A 20,681-nucleotide genomic window follows, 5' to 3' on the forward strand; every position below is an offset into this window, starting at 1 on the left:
TCAAGCAGACAACACAAAAACTTTTGTGTGTCCCTACCCTTTTTTTTTATTTTTGCGGGCAGGGAAAACACACAGCCTGAACGCTGCCTGCTCTCGCCCAAAACTTCTCTTGACTGAAGCTTTGACATAATGGAGCTTATCAGTGGACAAACAACACTAAATAAGACTCGAGCTTTTATACTTCCTGGTCTCTGATGCATATCTGACAGTGTAACATTAAGCAGAAGTATTTTCTGGGTAACATTATTTTTGCATTATTTTCCTAATTAATGTTGTTCAGTTGCTTTTGCCCCCACGACCAGTCTGACAGGGCTCATGCTTATAACAGTAGTTTGGTGGAGTAGACTCATTTAGATCAATATAATCATTTGTTTTTAGCCAGGTTTCAGTCAAGCAGAGTACATCAAAACAGTTATCTGTGATCATTTCATTTACAATAACTGCTTTGGGTGTGACTGATCTAATTTTTATGAGCCCAAACTTTAAAAATTGTTTTTGTTCATTTATTTTACATTTTTCTGGTTTAATCATGATCAGATTTTTTCTAGATTCTACATTAAATGTATATTTTGACCTCACTTTTCGGGGAACAGACACAGTCTTAATAGATTGGACAGTGCAAGTACTTCTATCATTTAAACAGGAAGAACAAAAGCCATCATAGCAGTAATTTGAGAATCGGCTTACTAGTCATATGGAGCGTAGCATCCTAGAGATGTTGTCTGACCGGAGTTCTGCTCCCACTCTGCTGGGGTGCAGGCCATCAGCGTGAAAAAGCCTAGGACGCTCCCAGAAAAGATTCCAATTATTAACAAAGAGCAGTTTCTGTTCTTTACACCATGACAATAACCATTCATTTAAATTTACGGGCGATGTGGTGTGCACCATCTCATTCAAGCTTCTGAAGTCCCTCTTGAGTTTCTCTGTCTGTGTTGTTAACCCCGGCGTGAAGCACAACCGCTGCAGTGCTCTCATCGCCCTTCAGGATCACGGGTATCTGCGCAGAAACACAGAGAACACAAGCACCAGGGAAACAGTGAGTTTCACTTTACACGGAGTAGAGGTGGTGGGACTATTAGCAGTGCGCTGTATACTTACACCGGACTTGTGAGCATCAGCCTGGGAGGTTTCCAGCGCGGCTCTCCACTCTCTCAGCTGGGTCTGCCTCTCCTCCAGGTCACGAATCTGCTTCTCCATGGCCTCCAGCTCGAGCTGCATTCGGAGTCCTCACCTGCACCTGCACTCAAAGGTAGACATACATCCGCCATTAACTAGGGGTGGGGGGAAAAATCGATACAGTATAGTATCGCGATATTTTCCGCGGAAATACTGTATCGGTACATGGACCCCAAGTATCAATCTTTTAGTATACTATTTGGTAGAATAATAAAATCTATTTCTTTCCAGTCCACTAGATGGTGGCGTTGAGTTTTTTCTGGTGAGGTCAGCTGGGTCACCATCACCATGCAAAGTTATTAATTTAAATTTATAATTTAATTTAAAGATGGTGTCATCGCTTAAAGTTATCAGGAAAGCCCCATCTGCGTTTAAATCGGATGTATGGACTTACTTTGGATTTGTAAACAAGTAGGGATTCACAGAATTTTCGGCATCTGAAAATTATCGGCCGAAAATGGCATTTTCGGTTCTGGCTGAAAGGGAAAAATAAAAAAAAGAGAAAAAATTCTCCCCATCCAGACTGGCAGTGTGTAAAGCTGCTAACCAAACCTCACAAAGAGAAACCTGCACAGTGGCTGTAGAAAAACATGAAGACTTGTTTGAAAATAGTTTTATTCAATTACGAATGCTGCAGTACAATGGATGGTCCAGATAAATGGATTTCTGATAGATGAATGGCCATCCTATTCCAGTGAAACTGCAACTTCAGCAAGGAGGCGGTGGATGATGATTTGGGTTGGAATATTGGGAAGTGAGATGTAAGGTCATTTTAGGGTGTCAAAAGGACTTCTGCAAGATATGTGGCGTTCATAACTGACCATATTCTGCGGTGGTATAAAATGAAGAGTAGTGCTCTCGGAAATAAAAGGATTTTCATGTACGACAACACACTATCCCATGCTTAATAAATACCGTGGTGCGAAACAGTTTAAAAATATATTTCTACAACCACTTTGCAGGTTTCTCTTTGTGAGGTTTGGTTAGCAGTGACGGAAACGCAGCTTTACACACAACTGCCAGTCTGCATGGAGAGGATCTTGAGACTCCAGTAGCTTCAAACACCTGTCTGCTGCTCAGCAGTGGCTTTTTTACAGCTGGCATTACAATACAGTTCATTTGTTTGAAAGAAAATTTCCTTAATAAATCTTTATCTGACCAAGATCTTCTGTGCTCTAAGTCACTCACAAATCTTTTGACAGTTCATTTATTTCTATTTGCTTTTCACAAAATATTGTTTGTTTTGATGCCTTTTGCAAGACATTGCTTTGTTTCATACTTTTCATCTTCAGAAAGATCTTTCTTCCTCACAATATTTCATGAGAACTATGACTTGCTTAATAATGTGGAACAACCTCTTTAAGTAGGGTTTCCATTTACCTAAGACCTGGCAAACTATTAAACAAACCTGTCTGAGATTTATACCAGTTATCTAAAAAGATGTGAAAAACAACACAAACAAAAATCTGATTCTTTATTGTACCGAAATCCTATTGATATGTCACTTGCATAATAATTTGGAATGCAGTGTAATATATTGGTATTTAAAATCAAGGTAACACTTTACAGTAAGGTTCCCTTAGTTAATGTTAGTTAATGTATTTACTAACATGAACAAACAATGAACAATACATTTTTTACAGTATATATTAATCTTTCTTAATGTAAGTTAACGAGAATACAGTTGTTCATTGTTAGTTTATGTTAATTCAAAGGGCATTAACTGTTAACAAGCACAACTGGGGATTTTAGTAATGAATTAGTAAATGTTGAAATTAACATGAACTAAGATTAATGCTGAAGAACTATTGTTCATTCTTAGTTCGTTAATTAATGTAGTTAACTAATGAACCTATTGTATGTGTTACCAATATTAATATAAATTCTATCCAGTTTGATTGTGTTACTTTCAGTAAAATTGTGGTTATTTTATTGGCTTGTGTTTTCCTTAAATTCAGTATCATTAAAATTGAGTTAAATTTAAAAAGTCTTACAAGATAACTTTATATTATTTAATAAAATAATAAATAATCATTACAAAGCATTTTCGGTTTTTGGCCAAGTGCATCCAGAATTTTCAGTTTCTGTTTCGGCCCAGAATTTTCATTTCGGTGCATCCCTAGATGTAAGACTACATGTTTTATTTAATTTCATTTAAATTTAACAGTAATTTACTTTCAAATGCCCCAATTGCTGAAGGGTCTGCACAACTTTTTAGTACAATTTCAAGTTGCATTGTTCAAAATACCTGTAGCAGCACAGCAGTGCATACCTGTTTACATTTAATTAAGGTGTACTAGACTAGACTGTAATACAAATAGTTGAGTTCGCCAGGTGCATACAACATTTATAACAGGTTTTCATGAAAGTGTTGGTCAGTTTGTCTGCTTGACAATCCCATTTTGCACTGACAGGTGATCTTCTGACAGGACAATTTTAGCTGTCCCTCGTTCACGTTTAAAAACAAAGGGTGATAGGGCTTTTTCAGTTGCCGCCCCCGTCTTTGGAACCAGCTGCCTCTAGACATTCGCCTTGCACCATCTATTACAACTTTTAAAAGGATGTTGAAAACATATCTTTACTACTCAGGCATTCTAATTGGATTGTATCTGTAACCCTTTGATTCTGTTCAGCACTTTGGCCAGCTTTGCTGAGATAAATGTGCTATATAAATAAACTTTACTTACTTACAGTACTTACTTATTCACTCTATCTTGTGTTTGCAGATACTGAAGTATCTCCCCATCACCAGCAGTTCGGCCCTTTTCCATGCATCAGTGGGTAGGCTCCACCTTATTCTTCAGGCAGGAACACCTACAGTAGAATCTACAACCCTCCTGATTCGAGCTATGGATGGGGCCTACGCCAAATAACTCTATCATTATTGATTATGCTTGTTGTTTATTGTTAAATAAATACTATTGATTAATTTTCATCACCTCACAAGTCTTTCTGGTAGAAATGGAGGAAAAGCCTTGGTAGAAACCAGGCTCAGCCGGAGAGCCATTTCTCCCTTGGCCAGAAGAAACCAGCATGGCGTGGTTTAATTCCACGCTGCAACACAGGTCAGATTGTGCAGAGGACCACCATCAGTCCACCATCACGTACTTGTATGGTTCACCAGTGGTTGGATTTGGATGAAACGGAGCAGGCAAACTATTGTTCGGCTTTCCAATCATTTGGAACACATGACAGCTTCAGCATTAACTTGTTACATCTTGTTACATTTTTTTTATAACGTAACTTTTTTTTAAACCAGGCCAGAAATAAAAAGTTGAAGTACACAATCATATATTCCGTTTAGTCCCAAAGGACCAGAAAATTGAATATTTTGCATGAGTCTCAAATTTTTAGAAAGATATGAGGAAGGAACTATTATCTGCGTAACGATTTCCCAATCATTAGCAGCAGATGCTGTTGGTTGTCTCCAATTCCTCATGAACACACCATCTTCCACAAAGTATCTTTGCGATTCATGTTTAACAATAAGCTGCTTGCATGACAATCAAGCCCCGAAAAATGTTCCTCACTTGTTTTAACAGCAGTGTCTGGACCGCCAATAAAACCTCAAAAAAAAAAAAATTAGATTTAGAGAGGAACATATGAAAGTGAAAAAAGTGAAGTGACGTGGCCAAGTATGGTGACCCATACTCGGAATTTGTGCTCTGCATTTAACCCATCCAAGTGCACACATACACACCGTAAACACACACCCGGAGCAGTGGGCAGCCATATTGCTCCGGCACCGGGGAGAAGTTGGGGGTTCGCTGCCTTGCTCAGGGGTCTCCCCTCAGTCATGGTATTGCGGGTGGAAGAGAGTGCTGGTTATTCACTCCTCCACCTAGGGACCTGAGACTTGAACCCTCTACCTTCGGGTTACAAGCCCGACCATTAGGCCACGACTATTGGTTAATAATTTGAATATCATTCAAATTATAATTCCATTCATCTTCCGATTTACCAAGACTTTTATCTCTCAGTCTCTGGGCCATAGCATGAGTAACAGCACACAAAGGAAATACTGCTGGGTACCTTTGTGCCAATTTTTGGCAAAAACTTTTCCTCCCACTAAGTCATTCCCCAAAATAAATGACATCTTGAATGGGAAGACATAGTTGCACTCCAACAACAACATGGCCAACATCAAGGAAGGACTCAGTTTTAATTTTGTCCAAAGGCATGTTCACAAAGTCCATCTCAAATCCCTATATTATGCTCAAACCAGTAGAGGTTACAACAGGACATGAAACATCAAAATTAGGAGCCTGTCCTCCAACAAAAAACGGCCATATAGGTCGTTTGTGCAAGCACCTTATTACGACCTATTTTTACGTTTTAACGTTAAGCGGCCTCTAGCGGGCGTAAAAATAATGACAGTATCGCGTTGCGTCTGTCGTCATTAAATGACGTATAACGTCATTACCAATCAAAACGCACATTTATTTAAATGCAATGTGTGGACTTTTTACACCGATCTCACAGTAATTCGTACATATTTTACTAGGAGGCTTATTCGTTCGAATGACCACACCTAACCCCACCCCCCTAAACCTAACCCTCACAGAAATCATGCTAAATTATGATTTTTTTGAGCATATACATTTTACGTGCACGTCCATTCTCGGGGATCGAACCCATGATAGCATGATTGCATTTCAAGGTATAACGCAATAATCTACCAACTGAGCTACACGAAACGCAAATCACGGTGCAAATAAAAGAGTACAAAACATTAATATGAACACGACCTTTTGCCGATAGGGGCGCAATTGTAGTATACGCTCTGATGGGTCGTATTTCAGGGATTTGGACAAACGACCTATACGAGCGTATTAGTTGGAGGACAGGTTGAAATTAGTGTTGCCTGAAACTATTACACAGTCTTTGGTGTATTGCATAAGATAAGTGAGCACTGGTAAGTCTCATCCTAGGATCATGTCAGATCAGTGGCAGCTCGTCGGGGGAGGCAGGGAAGGCACAGCCATCTTTTTAGTTCATGTTTCAGAATGTGTATTTTTTGTTTGTGTTTTCACAGCTGTAATACCATAACATGTTACTGATGTTGGAAAGTGCTGCTTTCTATCACGAATGTGCTGAATCTGCTGATGTAATTACAACTGCAAATGTTAGAGCAGGGGAGACCCGGGAAGAGCTGAGCCCTCGTGCCTCCATTGCTAAAAAATAAAAAAAATAAAATTGCCAGTCAGCATCGAGTGTTTACTTTCAGCACTGAGGAGTGTTAAAAAAAGAAACCTCGCAAGGGAGGCTAGCCTCCCTTCTGGTATATCAACCAATCATCATAGAGATGTAAATTACGTGATATTAGTTTGAACGTCTCCCGCTGTGCTGATAATGTACCAAGTACTTATGAGTAGCAATATTAAATATACGATCGCCAACAGATTTACTAAGCTGTCATTCAAACAGTGTACAACATAAAAATTAAGGCAGAACAGGCCTAAGCTGGATGATGTTACAACAGCCGGCTCTTTTAACACAGACTTTTAAGAAGGGATGGATGTTTGCCATAGGATAGGCCAGGTAAGTGAAATTATATTATCTTGCTTTATGTGTGTCGTTTTCTTTACTTTTTCTGACTAAATGCAACCAAAAAGCCACTTTAAAGTGGATAAATAATAATAATTGGCAGGGATCCCCAGACCAATACAATTAGTGTGCCTCCCCTATTTTAAAACCCACGTCTGATGGTAAAACATTCACAACAGCAACATTCAGCAAATGAGATTAAATAAGTTCTGTACACATTAACTTTAGCTTGAGGATACTGCTTAATTAAAACAATTAATACGTTAAAGACTTAATTTGCAAAAGAAACATTTGACATAACATTTTTAACAACAACAAAGAACTCCCAGTGTTCAGCAAGACGTTGACATGTAGCAAATTAGCTCAAGAGGTACATGTACAGTATATAAATAATTACAATTAATTATAATTATTTATATCAGCAAAATTAATATTACCATCAACAAATCGGTTCGTCCAGTGAACATTCAGTGTAATTTCTTTTTAACAATAAGAAATGATGGTCACACTTTATTTTAATGTTCAATTCTTACTATTAACAAACCATAAAATACGCCTTTTGCCTCAATAATCCCTGTATTTGCTGCTTATTAATAGTTAGGAAGGTAGTTATTAAGTTTAGGTATTTGGTAGGCTTAGGGATGTAGAATATGGCCATGCAGAATATGTGCTATATAAGTACTAATAAGCAGCCAATATGTTAATAATAGTCATGGTAATAAGCAACTAGTTAATAGTGAGAATTGGTCCCTATGCTAAAGTGTTACCGAAATTATATTTTTGTGGCCACAAAAAATAACTTATTATTTAAAAGTTTTATTTACTAAACACTAACACACAACTAGTTTAACAAACATACTATCACACATACAGGAAGGGCAAATGAGACTGAATGAATGAAACCGTTAAAGTAACAGGGAATGAAGCTATGAAAAGGAGTCAGTGAAACCATCAGCGCCGTTTTACAACAGGGTCTTTTCATTTCGATAAGTTAAATGTACGAAACTTGCATTGTCTTGGCCACTGAATGAGTATCTAGATGCAGTCTCAGATGATAGTCTTGTTGCAGTTGCGCTCTTCCGGGCTTGAAGAGTGATGAACTCCAACGATCTTAATCTGTCTCAGTGGTGGCGGGGATAGTTCTCTCCCAGATGAAAAGTTGAAACATGGTTTGCTGCAACTTTGATGTCCTGCCAGTCTGGGGGAAACCCCACGGGACGGGGTCAGACTAGATGTCCGAGAGGCAAGAAGGTAAGTGCACCAAAGAAGAGAAAAGAGAGGTCACTGATGTGAGGCCTTTTAACTTCTACTGAGGTCACACCTCCAGGGGGTCGGTGAGCCAATGGTAACTTAAATTTTCGGAGTTAAGTATACAATACAAGAGTATACAATACAAAAGACAATATACAAAAAAGTAATAATCATACACATAATGTCCTGGAGATAGGCATGCTCATGCATAGGAGGTTTTCTATGAGTAAATGGGGAAGAGTCCATTTTTATGAGCATTATATGTCTTACCTATGGGGAAATGGAGTGAAAGTTGATCTGCCCGCATTCCTTTAAGCCAGTGGTTCCCAAACCTGGTCCTGGAGAACCCCCAACACTGCACGCTTTTGGTGTCTCTCTTATCTGACACACATATTTGAGGTCTTGGAGTCTTCACTAATGAGCTGATGAGTTGAATCAGGTGTGTTTAAATCAACCTGTCCTCCAACTAATACGCTCGTATAGGTCGTTTGTCCAAATCCCTGAAATACGACCCATCAGAGCGTATACTACAATTGCGCCCCTATCGGCAAAAGGTCGTTTTCATATTAATGTTTTGCACTCTTTTATTTGCACTGTGATTTGCATTTCGTGTAGCTCAATTGGTAGATTATTGCGTTATACCTTGATATGCAATCATGCTATCATGGGTTCGATCCCAGAGAACGGACGTGCACGTAAAATGTATATGCTCAATAAATCATTATTTAGCATGATTTCTGTGAGGGTTAGGTTTAGGGAGTGGGGTTAGGTGTGGTCATTCGAACGAATAAGCCACCTAGTAAAATATGTACGAATTACTGTGAGATCGGTGTAAAAAGTCCACACATTGCATTTAAATAAACATGCGTTTTGATTGGTAATGACGTTATACGTCATTTCATGACGACAGACGCAACGCGATACTGTCATTATTTTTACGCCCGCTAGAGGCCGCTTAACTTTAAAACGTAAATATAGGTCGTAATAAGGTGCTTGCACAAACGACCTATATGGTCGTTTTTTGTTGGAGGACAGGCTCGTTTGAATAGGGAGACATCTAAAATGTGCAGTGTTGAGGGTTCTCCAGGACCAGGTTTGGGAACTTTGTATCTAACTTTGTAATTGTATCTACTCGTACTGGACACACAATTGCTTTTTGCTCTGGTTGCCGGAAATAATAGCTTACAGTGGGTATAGAAAATAATAACCCCACTTTAAAACAATCACTTTGTTGCTTTGCAACCTGAAATGAAGATGGACACCAATTTTTTTGTTTTTTATTTATTTTTTTACTCAGTGCAACTTACAACATCCAAGTGAAAGATATAACACCAACATGTCATTCCACAGATTTTCAGTGGTGTTTAAGACTGCCCCCACCCCTCCCAAAAAAAAGCTCAGTTGTGACTGCATGTGGCCTTTCTTGAGGAAAGGTTTTTTTTTGTTTTGTTTTTTTGTAACCCTCTCATACAAGCCACATTTGTATAGAATTTGTGAAATTGTTATCATATGCACACAATGACCACTCTTTTCATAAATTCCTGCAACTGCTTCAGAGTTGCTGTAGGCCTCCTGGTAGCGACAGTTTACACCTGGCTTTTTCATCCAGATTGGGGCGACGTCCTGATCCAGGGAGGGTCTGTGTTGTACCAAATACATTCCACTTTCCAATAATAGACTTCACTGTGCTTCTAGGCATTGATAAATCCTTTTAATTTTTGTGTCAATCTCCTAACTCAGTGGTTCTCAATTCCAGTCATTACGACCCCCTGCTCTGTACCATTTGTATGTCTCTCTTATCACTTCAAACGTTTGTTCTATTCGAACGTAAGTGTCCTGCGAAGTGGACATCACAGGATATTCCACCATGATTCCAGTTCGAAGCGAATGTATATGTTCCATTCAAAGTGCATTGAAGTGTGCGAGACGTGAATTGAAATTGTATTTACTTACATAGGTATATGATTTCACACTTGTCCATGTGTGAAGAAGTTGCGCAGCTCAAATCTGTGAATGAATGTTCCGAAGTGAAATAAACTTCAACAGATTTCCCCTGCTCAGGGAGTAGGCAGCAATGAACACTGTGTAGAGTCCATGTCAATCGGAACACAGTTAATGCACGGAGCTCACTTCTAACGAGCTGATTATCTGAATCAGGTGTGTAAACAATGAGAGACATGTGCAGAGCAGAGGGTTGGGAGGACTGGAATTGAGGACTGCTGTCCTAACTTGTGCCTGTCCACAACTTTATACCAGAGATATTTTGAGAGTGCCTTTGCTGCCCATAGTTGATTGTTTGCTTCAGTTTTACTACCAAGACCTTTAAAATTTCTCCAGGAAAGCTCTTTTCATGCTGAGCTAATCAAGATGACACAGCAGATCACAGTTGAAAGTCAAATGGATTTGTGTGCCATTGAAAAGGTGATTAGCTACACCTGATTAAGTTTACAAGTCATTTTTAGGAGAGGGTTGGATCCTTTTTCCAACTCAGTGATTCTGTTTTTTATGTTATATATATATTTATATATATATATACACACACACACACACACACACACACACACACATACATATATATTTTCATTTGTGAATTTTAATTTATGTGTGTGTATTTATATACTATTAATAATAATATTGTTATTATTATTATTATTATTATTATTATTATTATTTTATATATATGATATTAATATTAATATTGTTATTATTAGTGCAGTTTTTTTTTTTTTTATATTTTGATATTGATGTTGTTGAATTGAATAGTGATGTTTATAGATTAGGTATATGGAGATATAGGACCGAGTTTTCTGACCCCTGATGTAAAATATGCAGTGAGTATTCTAGGAGAGTGACAAAAGAGAGTCAGGGGTCACAAAACTCGTTTTGAACACCAAAACAGTGTTTTAATTACTTGTGAATATAACATTAATAGAAACAACTCTAGCGGAAGTCTGTTAATAAAAAAAAAAATAATAAAAATAAAAAATAGTATTATCATTGTGAAAATATCTTGTAAAGAGTAACGGTTATTTTGTTGCTTTGTATTTTTATGTTCAAATTGTAGAAGGGTTAAAGAAACCCCATACACGGTAATATGCTTGTTTATGGATCAAATGTGTTGTGAAATGTGACAGATAAAAGAACATTATATTGTCATGGTAGATTCAGAGTATATTCATGCTTTAACAGAATGTATGTGCTCTTAAAAGGGTTTAACAGAGAAAAGATAATACTTGGGTTCATAGTTTGCTTATTACTGCTGTTAATCCAAAGACGAGCAGATAATGCAAGAGAATTTAGACACTCTGTTTGTAACTGACTTTATATTGTCGTGGAATAATTCTAAATCTGTTACTAAATTAGAGACAGAGTGAAAAATCAGCCATAGGATTTATCTTTGGTCCTTTAATTCTTGCAAGAATGGTCAATCCAACACACAGAAGCTATGTAGTAAGAAAGACAAAAGAACAAAAAACACTCACCGCTAAAAAGATGCCCCCAGTTTAAGAATCACTGTTTTATACCTTAGCTCATGAGACATGTAATTAGGTCTGTAGTAAATGCAATAATAAAAGAAATTTGAAATTTAGATTGTTATGAGGACAAATAAAGGGAATTATGCATATTTTCAGAATGCTTATTAAATATACTCATCTTTTCATCCCTTTTGGTATAGCGTCAGTATGAACATGAAAATGCTCAAACATGTTCACAGTTTATTTAGGGGTATACAAATGTTTACCACAGAGCCACAAACACAGTAATTATTCTCAATTAGAGCTGTCCCTGCTATACTGAGAATCTCTCTTCCCCTGCTGAGACCCTTCAGCTCTTTTTCTGTCACTTTCTCTCTCTCAGTGATGTAGTCCTCACTCCCTGTCAAAGTTCAGATCAGTGCAGGCCTCAAAGACTCTTTTAGAATGATGAAACTATTACCAACCTCATGACTTTATATGACACGCACACTTAGATAACCTATTTTTGTTTTCACTTCTTATTTTTCTTTCTTTCACTGTGCATTCCTTTGCTCCAGTCATTACATTTTCAAACAGTCATTTCTGAAGTGCCTTGAAAAATGACAGTTGTCTACAAGTGTCTATTCTTATGTACTGTAAATGACTAACCTAACAAAATTCTGTTACTAACACTTAATAAGCCATCAGTTAAGCAATAAAAGACTGTACTATGTCGTGAATATATTTACTGCTAAACATCATTAGGCAAAAAGTATACTCACTATATTTAGCACAGCCTCAAATATCTCATTGATTTTATAAAAGGATTACTACATAGTCAAATATTAAAGCCGCATATTTCAGTGGTGTTCTGAAATGAGGAGGCAAAGTCCTCTTTTTTCTTTTCTTTTTTTTATCGAATTTAAATTTATGTCTCAGTCACATTTTCTTAGTTAAACATTACTTAGACTATCAGAAAAAGAAAAAAAAATAACAACTCTTTGTTATATTTTTACATTAACAATGCATTTATTCCAAAATAATAACTAAAGGCAGTAACAATTTAAACAATATTATTATTTGTGAACTTACATTCAGCTATTCTTTTTAATAGTTAACTTTTAACTTTTTTTTATTATTATTATTATAATATATTTTTTGGATAATCAGCCATCAAAGCTCGTTAAACACTGGTCACAGATACTGAGATTTACTTTAAATTTCACCAAGCTGATTACTCATTAAAAACTCCCTACAGATCATGTTTTCATTCTATTTCAAGTCTTATTTTGACGTAGCAGAGTGGTTATGTCTAAGTGTGTGAGTTGTTTAATTTATTGTAGGGGTGTCCCCGACTAAGGATTTTCATAGTCGAATTGGAATTTTCGAATCTTGTCGATATTCGACTGATAGTTGAATCATATGTTTGGAGGCGGAGCAAAATACATTGAGTCAATTCAGACATTCGACAGCCATAATTACTGACGTTAACACACAGGGAAAATGAGTAACGAACGCCTCGCAGATACAAACGGGGTAAATAATGTTTATGTTTTGATTAAAAGATAGTTAACACTAAATGTCAGCGAATACCTAACAATTCACTTTTATTTTTTGTTTTGTTTTTTTACAATAGTGCTCTTATTATAACGTTAGTCTATATAGTATATATAATTTAGCCTATACAGTAGTTATTAATGTTCTGCATTTCTGTTTTGAGCTGCGCGCACTGAAGATGACCAGTAGAGTGATGCATTTGATAGCAAGTTTTAATCAATGGGATTAAACTCATCAATTCATATTGAATACGCTTTGTTATTTATACAACTTAAGGTTAATATTAGGACTTACAGGCTATCTGCAAAAAGGGCCCGAATGCACATGAACATATCTGAATGAACTCATTTTGTGGATGCGTTCTTCACGTAACAATGTGCAGAAACACGGCAGTTAAACTCTAAAAATTCACAGCATTTTATTATAATGGTGTTCTCATTATAATGGTATGTGTATGACAATCCCAATCATAGTTACTAATATTCTGCTAATATTCTACTAATAATCATAGTTAATTCTATTCTTGTTTGTCCTGCCCGTGCTGCGCATTGAAGAGATAATCACTAGTACTACAATGAAGCGCTTGACTCAACCAAAACCATCTTATATCAGGTAAATATATCCACAATATATATAAACCGGCTGAAATGTTTTGAAATCACTTATACCCTACCTGATCGAAAAAATCCAGTCTCTGCCTGAGTCTTAAAGTTTTAAATCCCTGCCTCCAAGATGCTTCTCTGTTGGGCACAGATTATGAAAAGTAAAACATAAATCTATAGGGGTGGTTGGATTTATTCACACACTTTAAAATATTTATTTAAAGCTTCTTTCTTTTCAGATTCTTACTTACAGCTTTATCATAATAGGCTGTATATTAACTTATTGGGAGAAAACTGGTAGTTCTGTGTGAAATCAGACATTTGATCTCCCCATATAGTCAAAATGGCATAATCATAACACCCCGCGAATATTGGACTGTGAGATTTGTAGTCGACTCAGGCTCCTCGAATCGAAACATCTAATCTTAGACTATTCGGGGTCACCCCTAGTTTATTTTATTTAATTAGTCTTCCCATTAATGCCATATTTTGTTCATTCAGACTGATTCACAAACACAGAACGTGCACAAACACAAGAGGCAATTTATTATATGTATTATATTTATTATATTACAAGAGGTGATTTATAGAGGGGATTTATTGGAATGAACCAATCACAGCCGATCATAACCAGTCATATCCAATCATATCGCGATGGAGGCATTGCCTCCTTTCACGTGACTTTCCCACATTCATTCTTAATTACCCCCCACTAAACCCACCTCAAGCTTTAGGGGGTTTGTTAAAACTCAATGGGTCCAGGGGAGTCGAGAGAGATGTGGACTCCCGCTGTAACTTTACCTGCTGGTGCCACTGTTAGACCATGTTTCTTTTGAAAAATTAGTGATTTATACACTTTTTAATGTTATATTTTGTAATATTTGCATCGTTTTATTTTTTACTTAAATTTTTTTCTCATCCAATATTTTGAGGAGGCATTGCCTCCCTTGACTCCTCGGAGGAAATGCCCCTGAAATATTTTCACTAAAGTTTTACGTTATAAAGCAATCATAATAAAATGCAATTAATTTTTTCAAAAACAATCTGGAGTCCACAGAAGGAATGGCTTACAGCACAAATGTCAGTGTGTGTCTCATATATGGAATGCCAAGTCTGCCAAAATAAAAAATATATAAATACATAAATAAATATACAAATAAATGTAAAAAAGAAAAAAAAATATATATATATATATAAATAAATATACATAGAAAAGCAAAAAAACGAAAATAAATAATTATTTATACATTTATTTCCTTTTTTATTTATACATTTATTTCCTATTTTTTTTCCATATTTATTTATTTCTTCTTTTATTTATTTATACATTTATTCATTTATACATTTATTTATTTCTACATTTATTTATTTTTACATTTATTTATTTCTACATTTATGTTTTTCTACATTTATTTATTTCTTCATTTATTTCTTCCTACATTTCTTCCTGCGTAGGGTAATGAGGAGGGCGTGGTTTACCTCAGACATAGCAATCGAGCTCAGAGTAAGCGAAGGCGAAGGGTTGAGGCCACAGTGACACCCTGTGGCGAAATACAATAAGTATCACTGACGTTGATACGGTCTGTGACTGCGAGGTATATGGTTAAAATCTTACTGTGTGACATGGATATGCTCGTCTTTATTCCGGACATGGTCGTAGAACATGGTTTGGTCTGGATTTGTAAAATGTCCTGGGCTAACAAACATGAAACAGGGACTCTGAAACGGAAGCGCTTTATTTTTTCCATTTTTCGGTCAAAACTCACGGAAAGGAATAGGCTACAGTGAAGTCAACGCAAGCATATTGACCAATGCTTTTGAAACGAGACCATTGCATTTGAATGTAGCCTAATTTCCAAAAACAATACTGACAGCAACAGCCTTATTAAATGTATGAACGTCACGTTAATCCACATCGATAAATTCAGTTAGAGGATAAGACTGTAGCCTATAGGGCAGTTAGCCTACCACTAAAATCCAACCAGATCTTCATCAGAGCCATCAATACAGAAGAGATCTTATGCATTTACACAGCAATTAGCCTACAAGTGCATACAAATATTATGAAGTGTCTTAGGCCTACATTTTGAAGACATAAATATGACATGATGGAATCAATGAAGTGATAGCCTATGTTTAATATGAAACTAAAACAGACACCAGGTGGCAGAAAGTCACTGTCTTAATGAGTGAGTTCAATCCACTCGTTTGGTACACCGAATCAAAAACAACTCGACGTGTTGAAGCGATTTGTTTCTGATCATTTATATTTAGGCCTATGCGTTATCTAAATAATTATAATAGACTAATAATAATAATAATAATAATAATAATAATAATAATAATAAATAAATAAATGACCAAATGCTCAAAAAGTTGGCAGAGAGGGGTCATGTTTGGGGAAACAACATAATTGTTGATAGGCTATATTTTTCGGGGCCATGGGTTTAATGCGCAAACCTGCGTGACCATATAGCAACTATTCAGAAATGGAAATAACGAATGCATTAATATTTTGTTTTGAATTTAAGAAAAGTCGATTGAATATTTACAGGTTTTATCTCGTTATTATTTTTCAGAATAGTAACTTCTTTGTAACCAACCACAGTGATCAAAAATCTCTATCTAATAGGCTACTTCAAAGATCAAATCAAATTATATATTGTAAAAAGTTTGTACAAATTTATGTAGCCCAAAAACATAACAAAAAATAGTTTACATAACTTTTTAATTATTATTATTATTATCATTCTTTCTTTCTTTTTATTATTATTATTAGGCTATTGTTATCATCATCATCAGCAGCTGGCAAACCATAATGGAATCTATTTAAAGGGAATGATTGTGGTGGGGCGTTTGGTCAAACTATTGCAGTGATAGCCTACTGCGAATATAGACGGTTTCAACGGCATCAACATAAACAAACGTTAATGCGCGTGAGCACTTTTGTGGACCTAACTTAACTTCCGGTAGACTCCAAATAGAATCAATAACAACAGTCAAGTCCCTCTAGAGTAGATATTTTTTGATAACAAACAAAATATGTTTGCTGCGTGGATCAGGCGGACTTAATGAATATGCAAATTCATTCTTTGCCAGCAGGAGATGTTTTAAAGCATAGACATAAAGCGCGAGAAATAGAGGTTTCCCCAGTAACAGCTGTAAACAAAGCAGAGCTGGTACGCTCATACGCTGCTATCAGGCATATAACATGCAAGTCCTACTTCAGAAATACAGCGATATAAAAACAACTGTGCCTCGTTTTGATATTTAAACATAAATGTAAGGAATTATTATTATTAAACGTGCAGTACGTTACGTAATGTTACGTTACTCATGTTTATTTAACGAAGCCTTTTTGAAAATCGATCAGTTTTAAAATTGTGTTGACTCTCCAAAAATAAATAAATGTATGGGAAACACATCCCGCAGCACAACCACCTGAGCCCAACTTCAGTCTACTCATCACCTTGGCTTTAACTGCGTTTGTAGATGGCACCGCAGCCAGACCGATATAACACAGACCGGAAGTTAACTTAGGTCCAGGCGCGTGCGCCCGATGAAACCGTCTATAACGGGTTGAAATAAAAGCCGGCGCCGTCCACAGAGACATTTCTATGTGCACTATTTCATCCGTGAAAACCTTAGTCCCCTGGCTATCATGTCAGAATCTGCAATTCAATATAAATTTTGCCTGCCGCTGCAGCAAATTCAGCAGCTTTTAGATATTGTTGTTGGTCCGACTTTGTCAAGACAAACCGACGGAGCTCAGCCCCGAAATTCAACTGCTGTCGCTCTTCTCTTTCTTTACTTTCCGCTGTAGCTGTTGGGTCCGTGTATATTTTGGTCATTCGATTTTCTATTTAAAAAATTAATAAAGATAAATGTTTAGAAACGGAAAACGAAAATTAGTTAATACGAAAATTTTCGTATTTTTTGTTTTGTGGTAAAAAATGAGATTATGCTTTAATATTTGTTTGAATGTGTGGGTGGCGCTGAAACGCCCCTTTCATCGCTTCTGTACTGCACCGACAAGCGGCAACCGCAAGCTCAGTTCATTTTCACCAGGAGAGAAGCGGCAGACAGCAGAGTTTATTAATCCTGCGGATTCTTTGCTAGGGGTGCTTGCAAGCTTTTATATATATATATATATATATATATATATATATATATATATATATCTTTATATATATATATATATATATATATAATTCAAATGTCATTGAATAAATTAATTTCTGTTTGGTCAAAAAAAAAATATATATATATATATATATATATATATATTTATATATATATATATATAGGCTATATATATATATATATTTTTTTTTTTTTTTTGACCAAACAGAAATTAATTTATTCAATGACATTTGAATTTTACTGTAGGATCTACAATGGCATGAAATGTGCAGATTTTTAGCCTACTAATTTTAATCTATGCCTATTTAAGAAAAACCTCAGAACATGTTTTCATTTGCTATACAAACAACAGCAACTGAAGCTTTATCTTGTAGAGTGTAGTCTGCTGCACTTCTCCGATCGGCGGATCCCGATCCACAGCTTCCATCCCGATAACAGGAAAGAGCTTCAGCTCCGTCAGTTTTTGGGTCGTAAGACACCCTAAATCAGTGCTGGCCCGAGCCTCTTGGGGGCCCTAAGCAGAATTTGATTTGGGGGCCCCCCCTTCCACCATGCGGAGTCACCTGTGCTTCAAGATTATTGACACAAATGTCACACTATAATGTTACATTATAAATGAATACAGTGAGGTTATGTATTAATACAAAATAAATAAATAAAAATCAATACTTAACATACTTCACTCTTTAACTTCTGAATACAAACTGTCACAAAACATGAAATAAATAATTTGCCAAATTGAAGAAATTATATAGGCTGTGTAATCTATAGCAAAAATGTAACAGCAGCAATTACATGGCATTTGGCTCCCTGTGCAGGCATTTGTAATAACATGTACATAAATTGTTTATTTTGTATGTGCCTACAATATGTATTTTAACAGTGTTATTATTAACCAATCATTATTGCCTCATATTTTTTTTATATATAATGCAATAATTTATATGAAGTTAATTTAAAGGCTATTGATGGCTTAGGTCTGTAACAACAACAACAACAACAACAACAACAAAAATATTACAGTATATTAATACTTCTTTGTAAATTATTATTTGAAGTAACAAAACCATGGTTAATTTGCAGTTGCCATGGCTACAAGAACAATGATTTGTGGTGTTATTGATAAACCCATGGGTAATTTTTGTAAGGGAACCTGAGAAGTGGAAAAAAAAAAAAAACTTTAACAGGAATGTGCCTGAAAGTGATAAACTGGCCTCGTTTTTACCTAAATGATTTATAATTTATTTTTAATATATATTAAAAATGTATAAGGTGACTGCAAGTCTTTCTCCTCAAATGCTAATGAGCTTCAAATTTGCCTTTGAGCCCATGTGAAAAAGTAGCATAATTTACATATGTCTTACAGTTTGTTTTAATAAATATTCAACATTATATTCAACTGTGCATTATAGCTGACACCTAGATGAACAATTACAGTGGTTTTTATGACTGTCAGTCATTCTCCTCAAATGCTACTGACGTTAGAAAAGTGTATAACAATATCGCATGTAACTTTAGAGATGGTCCCTAAATTTGAGACTCTCGAACGTACAACGACAAGCCACCTTTATGTCCTTTTCTTCTTTCTCTTTTCGGCACCAGAGGGATACATCCTTTTTGTGACATGGTTTATCATTTATTACAGTGACGCGCACTTGCGTGCCGGCGCGAATTGTCAATGCACGCGAGGTGTCTATGTGCAATTGCGCATGACTAAAACGCTAGCAGACACAGCAGCAGTTGTTGGTAAATAAGTTTTTTTTTGTCTTGAATTATTCATTTATTCGTTCATTATTCATTCATTCATTCATTTATATCACTTGTTTAAGTTATTTAATTGTAAAAAAAAATAAATAAAAAAAAAAAAATTATTGGGGGGGCCCCCTGGTGGCGAGGGGGCCCCAAGCAGCCGCTTAGTTCGCTTATGCCTCGGGCCGGCCCTGCCCTAAATAACATTAAAACCTTACAAAACTCAACAGGATTTGCTTTCTGCCATCTCGGTCTAAATTAACTTCTTTCTGAAACGTCAGAAATGAACCAGGCTCATGCATCAGACGAACCATGTCTAGCTGGACATGTCTACTTTTAAAATAAGCCATTTAAATAGAATAACAATAATAATAATGATAATTTTATATTTAGGCCTATGTAATTCAAATGAAACCAACCAGAGGTGCAGTGTTTCCCGTCTGAACTCATTATCTGTAATTATGTCACACCATCACTATATTCAAAAGGTCATCTACAGAATTCGTGAATTCAGTTCATAATTCTAAGTAGCCTATAGCCTATAATTAAAACATTTAAAGTAGACTAATTATGGGGAAAACTTATTTTAATATACATTTTATTATAAATGTGGGGTTGGATTTTTCCCATTTTATTTTTTTTAATGAATGGCCTAGAATAAAATAAGTAGGCAAAAAATTAGTAGTAGCTAGGCCTATATTTTATTCCATGTCGTTGTAGATCACCGGCTAAAGTAAAATTCAATTGGTGTTTTATGAATAAAGTTGTCAAGTCTGCCTTGTCAATAATATGTAGCAGCCGGGAAAAATATAATATTATTTTTTTTATTTTATTATTTTATTTAATTAATTTATTATTATTATTATTATTATTATTTATTATTATTTTATCTTGCAAGCACCACTAGCAAAGAATCCGCAGGATTAATAAACTCTGCTGTCTGCCGCTTCTCTCCTGGTGAAAATGAACTGCTGAGCTTGCGGTTGCTGCTTGTCGGTGCGGTACAGAAGGGATGAAAGGGGCGTTTCAGCGCCGCCCACACATTCAAACAAATATTAAAACATAATCTCATTTTTTACCCACAAAACAAAAATACGTAAAAAATCCAGCTACATTTTCTTTTTCCGTTTCTTAAACAAAACGAACGAAAAAACGAAAATCAAACCGTTTCTCATTTATCTTTATTTATTTATTTTTTAAA

General features: G+C 35.9%; 1 long non-coding RNA gene across 1 annotated transcript; it reads right to left on the reverse strand.

Moving 5' to 3' along the window:
* Positions 1-7,679: 7,679 nt before the first annotated feature.
* LOC122147103 lies at positions 7,680-8,379 on the reverse strand. Its single transcript, XR_006161418.1, has 2 exons — positions 8,245-8,379; positions 7,680-7,951 (listed from the first exon to the last, which is right to left on the reverse strand). It is a non-coding gene; the product is annotated as an uncharacterized LOC122147103 (long non-coding RNA).
* Between the last annotated feature and the right edge of the window lie 12,302 nt (positions 8,380-20,681).

This window comes from Cyprinus carpio, chromosome A12 (assembly GCF_018340385.1).
Source record: "Cyprinus carpio isolate SPL01 chromosome A12, ASM1834038v1, whole genome shotgun sequence".
Classification (NCBI taxonomy): domain Eukaryota; kingdom Metazoa; phylum Chordata; class Actinopteri; order Cypriniformes; family Cyprinidae; genus Cyprinus; species Cyprinus carpio.